Raw genomic sequence first — 20,511 nt, 5'->3', positions numbered from 1 at the left:
CATGTCGTTATCTACTATAAGCTTAGGTTACATATACGTGCGTTTGCATTTATTGTTTGCGTATTTTCCGTATGAAGATGTGTTGAAATGCTCATGGAATACCAAGTAGTTCGTCAGGGTGTCACATAGGACGTCTTCAACAAAACCCAACTTATAATACTCAACGTGATGTGATGAAAGTCTCAAACCTCATGTCACTCACATGCACGACTTCTCACACCAAAAGGCAGTATCTGTGTCCGCCTGTTTATACACCATACGACATTTTGCTGCATGTATGTGATTCCTTACACTACAATCCTACAATACCTACCTACATGTATGCTGACTTACAGAAATTACGAAGCTTAAGGGATCGGATAGCAACGTTTGCACGGTATTTTTGTAGGACCTGAGAGCACATCAGACACACCAAATTGCATTCTGAATACGAGGAATGTCCTGAAGATATCAAATAATTTTGAGTTTTTGAAATTCGTGATACAGGCCTAATACAAATTTTAGATTATTAAAAATTTATATTTTAGACATTTAACAGTCCTCGAAGTAAGTCGAATGATATGTAAAAGTACGGTATATGTAGCTGGGAGGAAAAGCCGTCCACCATTTGAAAATGTTGATGACCTTTCGTATTGAAGATATATTTTTCCCAAAAATGTTATGTCTTTTGGAGAAAAAATGTCAATTGCTAAAATGTATAAAATATCAATTTTTAATAATTTGTCATAAAATTTGTATTATATGGCGAATTTCAAAAATCATAATCGTATTCAGAATGCAATTTGGTGAGTCCGATGTGCTCTCAGGTCCCACAAAAACACTGTGCAAACGTTGCTATCCGATCCCTTTAGCTGACTATTTTGCAATCTACTATTGCTGTAAATTTCACTTCTTGATAATACATACCTTTTCCCTCCGAAGTATAATGTGAAATCTGAACCGGTTTAGGCAGTATAGATAAAAATGCTATTTATTATCATTTTGTTAAAATTTTGTAGTTAGATATATTAATTTAGAGCAACCAACACCGCATCGCGTATTATATAACACATCTTTGATACAGGAAACCAAAGTTCATAAAAGTAATTCATGAACCATGATAGCTGAAATCCCTTGTTTACCGATATACAATATTTTACTCAAATATTTCATTTCGAATTTTATAAGTAGGCCTATATAATATATCAGCACTTATCTGGCATCAACATATCTCTTTACTTATGATTTATACGATATGATAAGGTAGATCAAATTACTCATCGTGAAAACCATTTTAAAACATCCGATTTGTTTTTATACATCTTACTATAACAAGCAAGATATCTTTTTCATCAGCGATAGCTAGCTCAAGGCGTATGCATGACGATATGTTTGAAAGATGGAATAAAAAGTATTCATGCTCATAATAACCTTTTAATATGTTTCAGTGCAATTTATTCATGAAAATGATGAATTAATAAATGTATTGTGTGTTTTATCCCTTTGGAACCTGTTTTGTATAAACACACTTCACATTATATTGATACACTGTTTTATGATTATGATGCGGCGTAAATATTCCATCTGACTGGCCCGGATGTGCTAAATATCATATCAGCGTGTTTATCGTTGTGTAGTCGTACGTTCATGACTCAAGTTTTGCCAGCGAGTTGATAACAAGGTCGTTTTTCCGTTACCGGAAACACCATGCATGATTGAACTTTAAAATATTTGCAACTCTTTATGATATATGTGTAGTGTAGTTGTCTGCATGGTGTAGGGATGGGTAGGGTAAGGGTGGTGTATGGTGACTCTCTAAATGTAAACGAGTGAATTTCCACTCTTTCAAGGAGTTGAACGAAGGAACCCCCGTTTTTGAGTGGAAAACACTCTAAAATGAAAGAAAGTACATTTTCTTTAGACAATTATTCACTCTTTTGTATACAGACTATATTTTTCAATCCTGAGTGAAAATTTCCACTCAAAAAAGGGGGCTGTCCTCCATTTCACTCTCTCACTCTTTTCCAATCTTTCCACTCGGTGTACAGTTAGAGAGATATATATGGTGGGGTGTGTATGGGGTGAGGGGTTGCGCTGTGATGGGGTGTATGTGTATTGTGATTTAAAATGCATGGGCGATTATACATGTAAATCATAATATGTACGTAAAGCTATCAGTATCCAAATCAACTAAACTGGAAGCCTTGGTAAAATAAAATAATTGAGTAGTCCCCGGAAGCCAGTTAACCCTTTGAAGCTCTCGATACCCTCCGTTGCTCTTCATCAAAAAACTTCGCCATACTCTGGTGCGCATGAAATGCTATCTGCAGAACCATTTCGCCCACATGCAATAATTCAGTCATACCCGAATGACTAAACCAACTACTGAAGTCAATAATACTGACTATCAACTGAACAAATCGTCCTTTGTGACAAACAGCGATTTAGGCATGTTTGTCTAAATTGCGTCTTTTCTCTGTTGACTTAAATGGTCTTGTCATTTTGGGCCATTATGAAGCAATACCGTTGTCAGCATTATTGTCAGTTTTCATTTCATGACTGTGGTGTGAAATGCTTTAGATCACTACATGTACACGATTTAAATTGATATAAACTGCATCACAATCAAACAAATTCACCATTTTGACTTCACTTAATTTCAAAATATTAACTTTCAAGTTTCAACACTTTGCATAGCGAAAATCGAGCTTGAAACCTGTTTTGGTAATACTGTTCTCAATAATTTATAATCCAATTTCGTTGTGTTTTCATGGTTATGGAGCTTTATTTATTATGTTGGAATATTGTTAATCATCTTTTGCAATCTGTAAAACAATCTGCCTTGTAATGCGTCTAGTCTCCATGGAACCAAGTAGTTTATGGTTGTTTGAGTCGTGTGGAAATTTTCAATCTCAAAATCTATTTGGGTCTTGATTACAAGTTCGGTCTATAGCCTATACACCACATGCGAGCGCATGAGCAGCCAACTGCGTACTTCAGAAAAACATGCAAAAGTGTTCCGCCTTTTAGTTAAAGGAAGTGTCCGGCAATCACAACATTAGGTCTTATATGTTAGAAAAATAATTATCAAGCACGAATCACATGGTTTTATTTCAATCAAACTCATATTAACCATAAAAACGAATAAAAACAGCCGTCTCTCAACACGCGATATTCAAAATTCCCGCGCCGAAATGTTCTAGAGCAGTGACGTCATGGTTATTTGTGCTCATTTGTCGACAGGCTTCATTGAACTATTGGGACGTCACTGCTCTAGACAATTTCGGCGCGGGAATTTTGAATATCGCGTGTTGAGAGATGGCTGTTTTTATTCGTTTTTATGGTTAATATGAGTTTGCTTGAAATAAAACCATGTGATTCGTGCTTGATAATTATTTTTCTAACATATAAGGCTTAATGTTGTGATTACCGGACACTTCCTTTAATAAATGATCCTATCTGTGTAGGGCATATCGTTCTAAATCTAAATCAAAATTGGGTTCAGAAATTATAGAACTGTAGAATTTATTTTGCCAATGATTAGACATACTGCAAATTATATTTTGTTTTGTACCGTTGCCATGGTAGTAATGATGTCTTCCGTCATGCATCGAAAGATGGGTTATTTGATTTACGTGATATTGTTGTTGTTTTGGTTGCTTTTTATAACTGTTATCATCATTATCATCATCAGCAGCAGCAGCAGCAGCAGCATTATATTATTATGTTTGTTTTAATTACCACCCCTACTATTATTATTACCATCTTTATGATCACCGAAATAAATGTTAGTGCAACATCTGATATCTTAAAACAGACCTTAAACATCAGGATTCAGGATACCTTCAACCTAAAACAAAGGATAATACGCGGATTTCACAAGACTCGCGGCTCAATAGACAATAACACCATGTAAATCATGGAATTGTTATTTCAAATCTCTTCCAAGTTACTCCTCCAATATCATTTTTACCATTTCACGGCCTACACGGTTCAGCAATCCTTATCTTCTCGCCAAGTTTAATAGAAAATCGTTATGACCTTTGTCTCTATTAAATATGATGTTAAGAATGGTGAACAATATTTTGAATTTGGCTTTGTTAGAATGTGTTAGATTTTGTGCAGGTGTTTGCCATGGACCATCGCTAAACCAGAACTAATTGTAGGGGAGAGGACACACATTTCTTTCTCTTATTGCGTTGGGCTTTGTTTTCCTTCATCAAGTTTGTAACGTGTCTTATTTGCAATTATATATATTCAAATTATTTATTTTCAATGTTTGAACTTTTTTATTAATGATAAAAAAACCAGTACTGAATACGTCGTTCCTCTCTTACACGTATTCCATTACAGCTGATGAATTTAAATGTACCGTAATATACATGGTATACAAGAGTTTAATTTGACCTAGCTTTTAAGAACAAAGTAAGTGGATGTAAGCAAATTTAAGTACCATGGTATTTAGAAATCCGGAAGGAAACAACTATACCGTACCATCACCCTGCATGCATATTGTAATAATTAGTGCTATCTACTGAAGATAGTATGTGCAGCGCACCTTTTGCACGCGGCAATTGTCCAATTGATGTCGCGTTAGAAAAGAAAGTCTTATCTTAAATATAGCCTATTGTCGATGAAGACACAACACTTAATTGGTCAATCAATGTTGATGCAATTAAAAGAAGCTTAACTAATTGAAACTGTCACTTTGCCGAACTTCGCAGTATATATAGTGGTAATTATTTTGTGATAAAACAATAAGGTGTATTGGTGAGACAGCTATGGAGAGAATTACATTAATCACGCCTCGGTTGCTAATGTGCAACACGCCAGATAGGGTTTATTACGATAAATAATTTGTCAGTTTATTAACAATTCGATACAAATAATTACCGCTTAACCCAACACGTTTACCCGGGGTTGAACGTGCAGTGTATGAATAAGAAGGAACGAACCCGAATTTCGGGTCAAATTTGATTTAAACGTGGCCTAGAAGTCATTGACCTCGCTTAATATGTACGTTTTAACCTTAGGCGTAGTTTTTGCAATTTTCTGTCAAAATACAGAATCACAGACGCAGAAACAGACATGTTTTCTTACATGAAACTTACATTGCTTTTATCTGTTTTCTTTCTTTTCAACACGATTTCCCTTCACGTGTTTTGCATCTTTGCCGCAAGTCAAATGAAACACTTTTACTACTCATATCTGATTTATCGCATACATTTATAGCTCTGGTATTTAAACAAAATGTTTTAGTGCCAGTTAATGTACAACAATAATGAATATATATAACCTACACTTTTCTTAAAACATTTGGTATTTATAATGTAAAATGCCCCGCAAAAAGAGGAAGAGGACTTCAGAAATGGAAGAGGAACCACAAACCCACAAACAGAATAAAAAAATAAGAAAAACACTACGTAATGACAAATATGATCGGGAAAAAGGATTGGAAAGAGAAAATATGTGTGAAGGAAAAGAAGGAAGATTTTGAAGTATAGAATGTTATTTGATTTTTTTGAAAGCCATTTGTGGAAAGTAAGTTACCAATTCACCATGCAATAAAACCTGCGAATAATGCGAGTTTTCCTCAAAAAGTTGTTTTATGTCTAAAATGCCTGCGATATAAAGCTTCAGAATAGAAAGAGGAAAAACAAAACAAAAGCAAAAAACATGCAGACTGAAAACATGAAAATGATATCGAAGAAAGGATATTGTAAATGTAAGAAGGATATCTGAGAAAGGGGAGAAAGGAAATGTGGAATAAAGATAACGAAGGAATGGAAACAAAAGGAATAGAAGTATATAAGCAGAACTTTGGCGAAAAGTGGGATAAGAAAGAGGAAAGAAGGAGGAGGATACAATCATTTCCCATTTCTGAAGCCAAAATTACACCTATAATATAAAAACCTATGCTGATGCTGATAAATATAGGACAGTCATTATGCTCATGATATACAAAAACAAAACAGGACACTGTTGAAGCCACAGGTGTATACTACAAAATACTGTATAAACAACATCAACTAGACTTGCGCTTTGGCCATTACACTAATGGAAGTATGTTCTAATAATGCATCCCAAAACTCTCGGCCTTTTGCCACAAGTAGTTTTAACGAACTAGCCTCTTAATTGCGATAAATTTACAACTTTCCTTGACAATTAATACAGTTAATTTCGTCTCGTACTTTTTTTAAATTGATGAATACGGTATATACTGGATTGATTTAACTAAGCTTGTGTATCCAAATATCAAATAAGTGTGTACCCAATACTGTGTTTGGAGTGGAAAATATACCAATTATGGATCAAACTTGGTGGACGTTAGAAGGTTAAGATCTGTTTTATAGATTTACTATGACGAGAACTTCATCTGATGGTCTAACCAGTGACTCAGTGTCATCATCGAACCGTCTCCTGATTATTCAACGAGACACTCGATCCTCGCTGATGATATGGGCATACTCTTTACCTAGGCACACACTTCTTTTTTTATCATAACATTACCGGTTTACCTCACCTTTCCATACATTTTTTGGGATGATTATGTCACTTTTATCAATATGCCATACACCTACGTTTTGTCACCTATATAGCTGGGGCTTTATATATCACCTTGATCACCGTATAACCGTGCCCATTCGTCGTCAGCAACACCCTATGAAGAACAAATTCATGAATTCATATTAAACACAGTCAGACAAGGCAGCGGAGAAAGAAAAGTATCAAGTTTTACAAAGCAGTTGTTACAATTCACACATATGATTTAGGGTTAGTAGGGTTCGGGTTAAAGGTATAGGGTTAAGTATGAATAGGTGCAACTTTGAAGTACCCTGAATCACTGAACTCGGTAAATAATTCAGGTTTATAGTTCCCTCAGGCTGAGTTCCCTGTCTATAGCTCTGTATTGTTATTATATTAATGTTGGACTAATTATCAATTATACTAGCATGTAGTTAACTTTATTACAATTGTACTTTATATATTTTGTAGAAACACCAACTTATAATTAGTTACAATAACGATTTATGATATTTCATCTGTGGTAAATCTAATAATTATATCAACTTTGACCTCTGTGATACTATTCATGTTTGATGAAAACTCAATTTAAGCTTATTTAAAAATGCATGTTGTATAATTTTTAGCGAATAATAAAGATTAAATAAAGGTGGACATGGAAATACGGTTTTATTTAGCTTGTCTAAATAGAACCAATTTACCCCAGCAGAGAATGGTTGAGCCCTTTGATTATGGTATTGTTGTCAATGCTAATGGGCCTTTTCCGTTCATCCAATGGGCGTTCTCTTCTTTGTTTGTGCACTGTGACGTTGGCTGCCGAGCTCATTTGAATCGTCACTTGTTTGTCTGCAATTGATCAGAGTGGATCGAGATGAAATTGTGGTAGGCCTTTAGACATACCAAAGTGTGATGCATCTACTGAACAATTCAAATATCTAAATTGTGCAATACATTGAGCAAGCAAAATAGGCTAATAGCCTACTTTTTTGTTACCAAGGGTTACAACTTCTGTTGTAGGCAACAGTTTGTCTTTGGAACTACGTGCGATAAATAGAGAGTTAGCCAATTTGTCATTGTTTTCATGGTTGGCATTAGTTTCAAATCTTTGTTTGTAACTTTGGATTGTCTTTGACATAGTGGCAGCATGCTTAATTCAGTATAAGCATACCAAATTTGTACACTTGTTGAGATGCACGCTATTCTACCATCAACAAGATAAAAACTTAGTTAATTGGTATAAGCTTTTAATTATTTATTAAATGCGCATATTTATGTTATAGCTATTTCTTAGATGCAACCAATTGTTTCCAGAATTCTATGAAGATATATTATGAATAATTCAGCCATATCAAAAATCATGGGCCATTCACTTCATTGTTAACATTGGGTCAGTATTAAATATTATTATGCTTTGTTAGTCTTTGAAATAATTTGCAGTATGCTTTATTTCATGAAGCATACCAAATTTGTAATATTGTTAAGATTTCAATTCTGAATCGCTTACGGTACCTTAAAAATTCGTGAAGATGTAATGAATATTTCAACAAGCATATCGAAATTAATGTGGTCTAGTTTTATTGTTAACACTCTTTAGTTTCTAAATATGCTTTGATTGTCTTTTAAATAATGATACCAAAATGTACTGCATCTGTTGAGATGCAAATTCTGTTACCATCAAAGTGTATAATTAATCCAAGGTTTATGAATATTATTGTACTTCGTATAATTTTAGTAACAACTACATGTACGTGTAGGACTGCCTAGGAAGGATTATTGGTTATTCCTACGAGTAGCTTGGTATTTACAGGGATATTACTTATCTGATCGTGCTGAATCAAAACCACAGTATGTTTCTATGTTACAGAAGTTAGTTAGCTAACTTTGTTATCTTTAGAAGTTAAATGGTGCTATACAGCCATCTAGAAATAAATTTAGGAGAAATCAATAGGCTGATCATTGATCACTGGTACATGTATTAAACTAAAACCAGAAACTGACGAAACTTATACCTAAATTAATATGCTTTAAACCGCCCCCTCTCAAAAAAAAAAAAAAAAAAAAAAGGGGAATAGCAAGTTTCTTTTGCAAAGAAACTTGTTTGGCGGTTTATTGATCTTTATACTATTTCTTAATCATGTTAATGATACCAATTCTGATCATATGGCCTAATAATTAATATTAGGTTAACTTGATAAATATTATGTTATGTTAAATTAGCATTCAGTGGTAGTTTTACCGGGATGTAGTGGCTATCGGTATGATTTACCAGGTCATAATATATACAGTTAATTAGCTTTCAGTGGTATGTTTACCGGGAAGTAGTGGCTATGGATAATGTTTGCTCTCCGATTTATTCAAGCCCTAATATTATATTATATACTGTTAATTAGCTTTCAGTGGTATGTTTACCGGGAAGTAGTGGCTATGGATAATGTTTGCTCTCCGATTCATTCAAGCCCTAATATTATATTATATACTGTTAATTAGCTTTCAGTGGTATGTTTACCGGGAAGTAGTGGCTATGGATAATTTATTCAAGCCCTAATACTGTTAATTAGCTTTCAGTGGTATGTTTACCGGGAAGTAGTGGCTATGGATAATTTATTCAAGCCCTAATATTATATTATATACTGTTAATAGTATATAGAGTTTTCTCAGGTCCAAAGATATTTATCCAATTATGTGATGTAAATGATCAGTACTTCAAACTATTGCTTTATGTAGAAATATTGGTATATGCGTATTGAATAAATGATCCTCTCTGAGGACAGACAAATATCGCACATTTTAGTCCCAAGTTTGGATATTCTCTGTCTTGGGGTAATACGGTTTTATTTAGCTTGTCTAAATAGAACCAATTTACCCCAGCAGAGAATGGTTGAGCCCTTTGATTATGGTATTGTTGTCAATGCTAATGGGCCTTTTCCGTTCATCCAATGGGCGTTCTCTTCTTTGTTTGTGCACTGTGACGTTGGCTGCCGAGCTCATTTGAATCGTCACTTGTTTGTCTGCAATTGATCAGAGTGGATCGAGATGAAATTTCCCTCCCGCCCAGCCCTGATGTGAAAAATGTACTTCTTTAAGGGCGGTTTATTGATCTTTATACTATTTCTTAATCATGTTAATGATACCAATTCTGATCATATGGCCTAATAATTAATATTAGGTTAACTTGATAAATATTATGTTATGTTAAATTAGCATTCAGTGGTAGTTTTACCGGGATGTAGTGGCTATCGGTATGATTTACCAGGTCATAATATATACAGTTAATTAGCTTTCAGTGGTATGTTTACCGGGAAGTAGTGGCTATGGATAATGTTTGCTCTCCGATTTATTCAAGCCCTAATATTATATTATATACTGTTAATTAGCTTTCAGTGGTATGTTTACCGGGAAGTAGTGGCTATGGATAATGTTTGCTCTCCGATTCATTCAAGCCCTAATATTATATTATATACTGTTAATTAGCTTTCAGTGGTATGTTTACCGGGAAGTAGTGGCTATGGATAATTTATTCAAGCCCTAATACTGTTAATTAGCTTTCAGTGGTATGTTTACCGGGAAGTAGTGGCTATGGATAATTTATTCAAGCCCTAATATTATATTATATACTGTTAATAGTATATAGAGTTTTCTCAGGTCCAAAGATATTTATCCAATTATGTGATGTAAATGATCAGTACTTCAAACTATTGCTTTATGTAGAAATATTGGTATATGCGTATTGAATAAATGATCCTCTCTGAGGACAGACAAATATCGCACATTTTAGTCCAAGTTTGGATATTCTCTGTCTTGGGGTAATGGTATGTTGTATAAGCAAAAATAAAAGTTGTAAGGAAATAGAGATCAAAATACTTCCTCAATTTTCACCAAGTGAGTCAACCATCAGCGCCACGTAAAGCCCTCAAGATGCGCACCGTGTCAGTGCCTTATACCACTTTCAATCATCATCATCACCATGGCTTTTACAGATGAGACGCAAATTGGGTATACCTGATGACACGCCAGGGAATATATTTTTTTGCCAGAAATCATTGAGCATTCTTAAGTTACGATGAGTAAACGTAGGTTTGGTTAAGAAAAGGGAAGTGCTCCCTGCTAAACTCCTTAACCCCTTTTAGATGATATCTAGGATCATGTTACATTGATGTATTGTTGTGTCAAGCTTTTCCGACTTTTAATTCAGAGCTATGGCAAGTTCATGCTCTGAACACTCGTCAACATGGTGAACATACTTCAACCAAGCATACACACACGACAAGAACTACTTTACTTCAAGAACTGCTATACAACTACTACTCAGCTGGTACTTAGTATTATTTATAATTTCTTCTTGCTTCTGCTTGGTAGGGGCTTCGGCTTGGTACCCTTGCAAAACCTTGCCACATAAAAAAGTATAGTTTTCGGCGGAAGGTGGAATATTATATACAAACATAATGAACATTATTTTGTGGATCATGTTAAAAACAAAAGTGAAAGTGGCGTTGCCATTCGCGTGTAGAAGGTATTGAGCTTTGTTGCTCATCATACCCTATTAGAAACGGATAAACCTCTTTTCCGTTGAAAATTCATCATGTTTGTGATTTTGTTAAGGTTCTTTAGTGAAGTCAAGATTTATAAAATACATTTAATTTTTCACTGAGGAACATCGTGTCAAAAGTCTTAGAAAAGGGTGCAACTAAGGGACCGTTCATTATTTCTACCGGAGGGGGGGCCGGGAGCAGACAGAAAGTCACTGCCGAAAACTATATGACCCCCCTTCTCCGATAATAAAAACCATATGACCCCCCTCCGAGCTACATGAAAATCATATGACCCCCCCAACTGACGTATGCACACACGCAATGACGCGCAATAGATGTGTGCATGGATCAGCTGCCTCAACGCATCACGTCACTGCCACATATCAGGCTGACAAATTATACTGTTTTTGCCACCCAGCTATCAGTATACCAATTTTTCACAAAAAGCACCTAGATTTTGATATTTTGAAGCTAAACTGATGAAATATGGTGCAAAAGTGGAATGAATGTGCGCGAAGCGTGCAGAAATTTGCACTTTTGGGGCTAAAATGGGCAAATATGTGGTCAGAAACCTATATTCAGGCATCAACATTGGGGGGGGGGGGTGTGATTGTATGGAGCATCCCCCCTGGCAAAATATTGGGGGGGATCTACGCCTATGGTGATGTATCGATCGGACTCAAGTCCACTTTTTGCCATGCAGACTCGGACACAAACAGACTCGGTTCTGCTCAAACTTGGACAAAGTCCAATTAGATCCATGTAAAATGTGAAATGATTATCTAAAAATGTCAAAATATATCTCAAATTTGATTCAAAATTTGTTGTCATAATATCCAACATATCCACCATTAATTTAGATTTATCTGTCACTTCCCAGAATCATTAGGCCTACTGTTATCGTTAATGAAATAATTGATAATTATACATATTTTAATTAATATTTTGACTATATAAAATTTCTTTCATGGAACTTTCTAATTAATTAAACTCTTGAAAGAGAGAAAACATGCACACACCCATGTACACCCCATCCATAGGGCTAGGGTGGCTGGGGTTTGTGTGTGTTCACTACTCAGTGGCAGTCACTGCACATTTGTCCATCACACAACCATAATATAATTTCTGAAAGGGTGAATTTCTATTAGTATTATTATGATGATGATGATGATGTTATTTTTCTATAATGTATTTAAATACATTGCCCAAGTTTACTGTCATGGTGGTTTGGGGGTGAGTATAACTAGGAGTATGGAAATGACACCTGTGTGGGGTGGGGTTTGATGGTGGATGTGTATTGGGAGAGTGGTTTGGGGTGGTAGTTGTCTCTTTTCATTGTAAAAGAACAGAGTTAAGAGTCTGACCACAGCATTACTGTACAGCAGCTTGATTATTCTTAATTCTCTATTACGAAAATGTATATTTATGAAATATGGTTCAAAATTCTCTTTTTTCAGCAAATTTGTATAGTACATTTGGCAAATTAGAAGCAAAATCTAGAATTTTTCTCCATTTTTTGGAATGTTTTACCCGATGACCCATTTTTTCAAAATGTTATAATAAATTACTTACTTTTGGTGCAAATTTATGTCAATTCACACCGTGACAGGTGAAAAACAGGTTGAGGCCCGACATGCAAAGCGCAAATCTAATGGTCAGGGGTCCAGGGGCAATGTTCCAGACGGGGGTCCAGGGGGCGAAGCCCCCGGAAGCTCCAGGATTTTTGAGATGCAAAACCATCTGATCCCCCTTTCAATAACTAAAAACCATCTGACCCCCCCTTGTTGCCTGACAAAAACCATCTGACCCCCCATGTATTCTCCCAGCCCCCCCTCCGGTGGAAATAATGAACGGTCCCTAAGAACCTTTTTATCCGACAGGGAGCACCCTCAGGTGAGTGAGGGTTCTCCACTGCATGGTTCCACAAGTTCAAGAAGCCAACATGTTCCTTATAGAACCAATTGGGGTTCTAAATGAGAACCTTTAAATGGTTCTTTCTAGAACCTTAAAAGGTGCCCCCTGGGGACAGCCGAAGAACCCGTGTAGCCCCCTTTTTTTTAAGAGTGAAGATCTATTGTACCCATTCACTGCAATAATTTGCACAATGATATGTTGAAAGAATATTACAATGATAGCACAACATGTTAGTGTGTATGAGCGTTTGTTCATATTTTTTCCGAGGACAAGATCAACGCATAAGAGAAGGATAAAGCAAATTCTGTTTTGTATGCACTCACGAACTTCGATGTGACTTGCATTTTAAACTCACGGATTATGATGTTCAAAAGGTAAATGGATATGCTTGACAGATATACAGCACGAACTGTTGGTTTGTTTGTTTTTCAGTCAAATTATATAAATGAAAAATGCCCAAATGATAATCAAATAAGTCTATTTCTGTAGATATTTGCCTGTTGATAAATCTCCATATCAAACCTATAGTATCTAATACACGCATGAAGAGCTTAGTAAACAAATTGTGACAGTTTCATATCGGATCTGACGTAACCAATTAATAAAAATATGTATAGGTTTTATAATGTAATGTATATATCGTTTATGCTTCTGTCATCACGTCAACATATATGACATTTATGGATACAATATTGATGCTGTTTCAAGAACTTCAAATAAATATGAATTTAATTTTGTTTTCAGAGTGCACAACCTTTTCTCTCTTTATACGTGTATCTCTCCATCCCACACACTTATTCTCTCATCCGTCCTTACTCCCTTCATCTGTGCTCCCTTAACACCACAGACAATAAGGTGTCCCTTGCATGATTATATCTCATCTTCCATCTTCCTTCTTCTTGTTTTTTCTCTCTGTATTTCTCCCTTTCTATATATCATTTTCTCTTTCTCAAGTTTTCTTTATCCGGTTTGCATCTTTTTTAACCCGTCCTCTTCTTTCTTTCTTGCCAGCCTGTCTCGTTTCCCCTTCTCCCTGTTTCTCATTTCACGCTATATAGTGATCCCCTCCCTTCCTCTATATACCGTTTCTGATCAGTTATCTGTCTGCCCCGCCCCGTCTCTGCACTCTCCCTCTCTGCCATGCAGGTGGAGATGAGTTCACGTGTTTGTCTCTCCTTTCTCTCTTCCCTCCCATTCTCTCTTCCCCCACTCTTTACACAGCCGTGACGTTAGTCACGGCTGTGTCTTTTTTCTTACAGGTTCTTTCTTCTTTCTTTCTGTCAACCATTACATTTGCTCTAGCACTCACACGCTTACATCGATTTTGACCTAACTTGGTCACAATAATCATTGACCCTGCCCCTACATGTCATATGAAACTTGTGGGGTCAAAGGTCACGCAGGGGTCACAGGGGTCAAAAACGTGATTTCAACTAAAATGCATCTTCTCCCACAACTTACGTCGGACAGCAACCCCACTTGCACACATGTATTGCTATTACCCAGTGTCTATGTGGTGTACACAGATTTGGGGTCAAAGGTCATTAAGGGGTCACTTCCGGTATAAAACGAAAAACCTTCAAAAATTTGTATTAGCTAAATAAAACATAGCACAGTAACGGTATGTTCACACATGAACTGCAGTTACCCAATGTATATGTGGTATTTTTTATTTGGGGTCAAATCTCATTAAGGGTCACTTCCGGTATAAAACGAAATACCTTTAAAATGCATCTTCTTCCACAGATTCTGTAGGACAGAGACGCCACTTGCACACATGCCTTGTTATTACCCAGTGTCTATGGGGTGTACACAGATTTGGGGTCAAAGGTCAATAAGGGGTCACTTCCGGTATAAAACGAAAAACCTTCAAAATTTTTTATTTGCTAAGAAAAACATAGGACAGTAACGGTATGTTCACACATGAATTGTGGTTACCCAGTTTATATGTGGTATTATTTTATTTGGGGTCAAAGGTCATTAAGGGGTCACTTCCGGTATAAACCGAAATACCTTTAAAATGCTTCTTCTTCCACAAATTACGTAGGACAGTGACGCCACTTGCACACATGCATTGTTATAACACAGTGTCTATATGGTGTACACACATTTGGGGTCAATGGTCAATAAGGGGTCACTTCCGGTATAAAACGATATACCTTCAAAATGTCCCTTCTGGCACAAAAAGCATAGCAAAGTGATGCCACGTGGACACGTGCATTGACATTAGCCAATGTCTATGGGGTTTTCATATATTTTGGGGTCAAAGGTGATTAAGGGGTCACCACACGGCTGTGTTCGTGGTCTTAGACCACAGCTAAGTCTAGTTTTAACTCTGTCTGGGGGAGCTCTCCATCTCTCTCCCTTTGCTCTTGAAAACTCGTGAAAATCGACACCCCTCCTCGCGATATAACTTTATACCTCATATGCCTCTATCATCATATCCAGCAATCCTTAACACGAATGCCGCAGTGACAAGGCGGTAAAAGTGTTGGTTCAAAGGAACAAAGCTTTAAGACGAGGAACAAAACCTTCCCGATAGATAACATAAGACCCTAGGGACCCACCAGCCTCATCACACACCCGTATCAAAGCTAGTGGATCAATCACAACATCTTTTGATACACCCGGCAAAAATAAAATTAGCTTATAACCATTATTATATAGATCCTTATTACACACACATGGTGGATTCAAGCATATGGTGGTTTCCAAATTAATTCTCTCCAAATCCAATGATTTTACCCGACAAATTTGTTGAAAGATAAAAGTGTTAACATAACATGTTGACGACGTGGAGGAAAGTATATATGCCTTGTATAATAAAAATTGGAATGAAGTAACGATTATACGAATTGACGTGGTTTATTAGTGCTACATGGGCATGATGGAATGGTAAATGATTCCTCTCACCACACGAGGTACGAAACTCTTTGCTTTGCCAGGCTTTGTACTAATAATATACTATATTCCTTATCAAATTTTCAGACAACAATATTGAACAATATTTGAAGTTATAACTCTACACTGAACCTTTTATGAAACTATTGTGAAACTTTGCGAAACATTATTATTTTTGACACAAACTTAAACTGATTTTTAAATACGCAAAAGATTTAAGCAGCGAAGTGTAAACTTTTGTCAGAGAGAGCTAAATTAAAAGCGCTCTCAGCCTATCTTCAGTAGATAGCTAGCACCTCTTAATAAAAGATCGCGTCAAATTAAAGCAAATTGTAAAGAGGATGACGCAGGGTTATCAGGATAGTTCAGTGCTTATTACACCTGCAATTACTCTGTATCTGTAATCGGGATCTGCAATCTGGCCACTGATTACGCTAATCTTAGTATGTAGGAAACTAGAAACTCGCGAGAGTTGGACAATTTTATTGTTTCTGGATAAATGTCTACAATATGTTACAAGTGTGAGAATAAAGATGAGTCTGATGAATGAGAGCACCGGACACTCTTCAGGTAATCTAATTGATCGATGTGCATAATGGATTTTGGTGCAACGAAACATTTCTAGCAAATGCGTGCAAGCATGTCTTATCTCCAGACTTATTTCGGCAAAATATTATAGTATTTCGGCATTTTTTGCCGAGATGGCGACAGTGAATCCAATTTCGACAAAAAAACAAATTTCAATACCATAAGAATAATGAGCTTTGGAAAGTCTTTGCCCAACACTATTATATTAGAATATGTAATGCATCAATCAAGAATAATAAACTAAAAATAACACGATACACTCATTATCATGATACAATCAAGTGTCATATCACATAATATACTTAAGGGATCGGATAGCAACGTTTGCACAGTTTTTTTTAAATTGTAGGTACGTCTTTTGGGGAAAAATATATATCTTCAATAGGAAATGTCAAAATTTAAAAATGATGGACGGCTTTCCTCCCAGCTACATACACTTTAAGTACATATAACATTAGGTTTATAAACTTTACTTTGAGGACTGTTAAATATCAAAAATATCTTTTTTTAACAATTTGCCATAAAATTTGTACGTATATCACGAATTTTAACAAATCAAAATTATTTGATATCAGAAGGATATTCCTCGTATTCAGAATGCAATTTGGTGTGTCTGATGTGCTCTCAGGTTCCACAAAAAAGACTGTGCAAACATTGCTATCCGATTCCTTAATAACATATCCATAAATATATTTTCTCGATGGCAATCCTCATCATCATGATCATGGGATCCATAGGAGATAGCTGTAATGACATTGGTAATTAGTAGCTATTAGTGCCTCGACCTCCACGAACATCTGCTGCCTCTTGGGTCACGTGGGTACGTTCAGCATATTCGGAGGCGTTAATTTTGTAGTCAAATATTGTTGATCATTTAGAACATCATATAATGGCCTAAAATAACGTCGAATTAACCATAAAACACGTATTGAATAGCAATGTGTTTGGAGTATTACAATTTGTTTTTGAATTTATTTATGCTAACAAAGAACAACTGTTAAACAAAAGAGATTTTTCATAATCATGTGAATTCCACAAAATATGATTGATGAGATTTTCATGTGTATGTATTCAGCTTTCGCATATGGTCTTTTTTTCGGCTTTATTACCGGCAACTAAAAGTAGCCCGACTTAAATCAGATTTGAATAAATTTGAAATCATCGGGAATCTTGGTTGCCCTTAAACCACCTGATGTACAGATTACTACAAATAATGGAAAGGGAGAAAATTCACAGGAAACTGTAGATATTCGGCGTGATTTAGTTTCCAGATGTACTCAATTGGATTTCATTTTTATTTTTGACAACCCTTTTGTGTATCGGATGTACTTTCATTTTAATGGTGACCCCGGCTCACCGTCTCGCTTCATCGATTATTTTCGCGAAATCTCGATAGCTATAAAATACAATAAAATGCAAATAAACCCGATGATAACATAGACCAAAGTATTCTTTGCATAGACTATGCCATATTCAATTTTTAATTTTTAATGAATATAAAATATGTTATTAATCACGAAGAACGCGTTCAATTGATTTCGAAATTATACACATGTTTATCACAAGTAATGTATTCAATAAATGACCAGAGAAATGATCATGAAAACAATTACAATAAAGTAAAAAAAGCATATCGAATGCAACCTATCTTGGCATATTATTATTAATTATCATGAGGGCTCACTTATTGAACAATTCTGATTTTAGGATCTAACGGTTTATTGACCGAAATCCCGACGGTGACTTAAAAGATCAGATGTGGAAAATCTATCAATTTTGCACAAATTAATACGAAGCGGATTTTATGTATACACATAATGCTATGCACGATGGGCAAGTAGGCTACGGAGAAGTATAATAACAACATTTCAAAATATATTTTTGTAATAATAATTTGCTGCAGTGCACGTGGTTGGTCGCAATTGTCTGTACCATGTGTTTGAGAGTGGTTGGAAAGGATTTAATTAAACCCAAAACTGTTTGGTGATCTATTGTTACACTGATTCAATCAAAGAATTAAAACCCAATGAGTCCGTATCAATCATCTCCCATTCAACATGTCATCTTGTTATAATGAATTATTTATTTTTAACAAATCCACGCTTTATTTAAAATTACAACAATAGCTTTCAAACAAAGAAAATAATAAGGCGAAGGTCACCACATTACACGTCCAGCCTTTTTTACCATTTTAAAATCTCAATTTGCGCACGAGTTTCTCCCTTCTCTCATCTTAAGTGTTTATGACAATTATGAGAATATATATATATATGAACAATGAAATAATTGCATTCTAGGTCTTTTCGTTAATAATAGTATTTGGCACTAATACAATAGGTCTCTTGTATCACCTTGACCATGCATTATAGCAACAAAGAAAAACCCTGCAGTTAAATGAAAAAGAAACATATGCACTTTGTAAATCATTATAATCCTGAAATTGAATTGAAATGAGCGATGAATATTACGAAGTAATCCATCTTGTATTCAAAGCAACTTTTATCACAAATTTGATTTGACAATAATCTGGCTGATGTATACTGCACTTAATGTGTGACTTTGTATATTTTAAGGTTTTTTTAAACCTTAAAATACTTATAATAACTCAAAACCATTATCGTGCGCTAAAACTATGGTTGAATATTGTAAACAAATAATAAGATAGACGAATTATTTAATTGAGGTGATGAACATTTAAATGTATCATTTCAAATAATCGAATTTGTCAGCAAACCTCCGCGATCAGTATCCGTTTAATGTTTTATTTATTAAGGCTTTTGAAATATAATTTGTTAAACGAAGAAAATCACACTTCAACTTTCACTTCCCATATCAGCTTATATGCAAAGATGGATGGAGTGTTATCTAAAACAAATACATGGATGTATAAATAATTTATGTTTTAGAAATCGACAATGAAGATGTAATTTATCAATATTCATAAAACCGTTACTCAGATGTTGTCTTAAAAGACAATTCCCACATACAAGCAAAATGAAAATGCATTAAAAATCAAGATCTTTTCTTACAATATTAAGGGTTCCGTCGCCCACCTTTGCACATTATTATGTTTTCAGAATCTTGCTTCCTATACCTCTCCACACAGTTTAAAACGTCAAAAAAATAGCATATTGGATCCATTTTGCATCCAATTTTAGCGCCACCTGGAACCCAATCCCCCGTGATTTTTAAAATCACCGATTTTGCCGCCAATTTTAATGTATTGTAAATCGACCGTTCGTATGCGATCAAGAGCGAACACAAACGCACTGTATGAGACTATGCATTCATGAACTCGATTTTATTTATTGAAAAAAAAAAATTTGAATTTTGTCTTTTTAATAAAGATTCTGAAAACATAATAATGATAAAATTGGATGGTTTATTTCACCCAATGCAAAATTTATTGGTCTCGCTATGAGTTTTAAAATATTGGACTCGACTACGTCTCGTCCAATATTTTAAGGTTATACTAAACTTTGCAATGATCGATCCAGAATGAGACTGCATGTAGCCCCCTTTAAAATTATCTATTTCTGGAAATAAATATCGTAGAGAGAAAACGCAAACTACGTCTAAAAGCTGAAAGTGTAAGGGTTATTATTATGCTTGAATTTTCCACTTGGCTCAAAAAGAAATGTACTTTTCAAACATTTCAATTTTTTTTCAATATCCGGAGCATCAAGATTTTTGGGAACACGGCCATAATTTCTCAGTGGAAGTGGCGATTTTGTTGGGAACTACGACGCACATTACAAACAAGTCAATAAAAGAATGTGCATATTCATTCTTGATATTGCTTGTCTCGATTTGTTTTAGTAAGCTTACATGTTTGCCGAATTTGAAGTAAAATGGCCTCCACTTGTATGTCGTTTTGTAACCAGTAATAACAATTCCGTGCACGATTTCATAGACAAAATTCTGACCTACATTATTTCTATAAACCCTCTTCTATATGCAGGTGCTATTTAAATTTTTATTTCGATAGCAGAAAATTGAGATATTTGCTATTTTTCCGACTCGCTGCTGTCAAATTGTCTAGTTTCGCGATAAAAGATACAGCGAAATCAATTTT

The 20,511-nt window shown here is 35.2% G+C and overlaps 1 protein-coding gene across 1 annotated transcript in view; it reads left to right on the top strand.

Annotated features, from left to right (window-relative positions):
- Positions 1 to 20,511, top strand: part of LOC140156022 (tumor necrosis factor receptor superfamily member 16-like) — a 61,928-nt gene that overhangs the window by 16,094 nt on the left and 25,323 nt on the right. The gene's annotated exons all lie outside the window — the stretch shown is intronic.

This window comes from Amphiura filiformis, chromosome 6 (assembly GCF_039555335.1).
Source record: "Amphiura filiformis chromosome 6, Afil_fr2py, whole genome shotgun sequence".
Classification (NCBI taxonomy): domain Eukaryota; kingdom Metazoa; phylum Echinodermata; class Ophiuroidea; order Amphilepidida; family Amphiuridae; genus Amphiura; species Amphiura filiformis.
The sequence above is the reverse complement of the archived record's forward strand: the minus strand, read 5'-3'. Positions and strand labels throughout refer to the sequence as shown.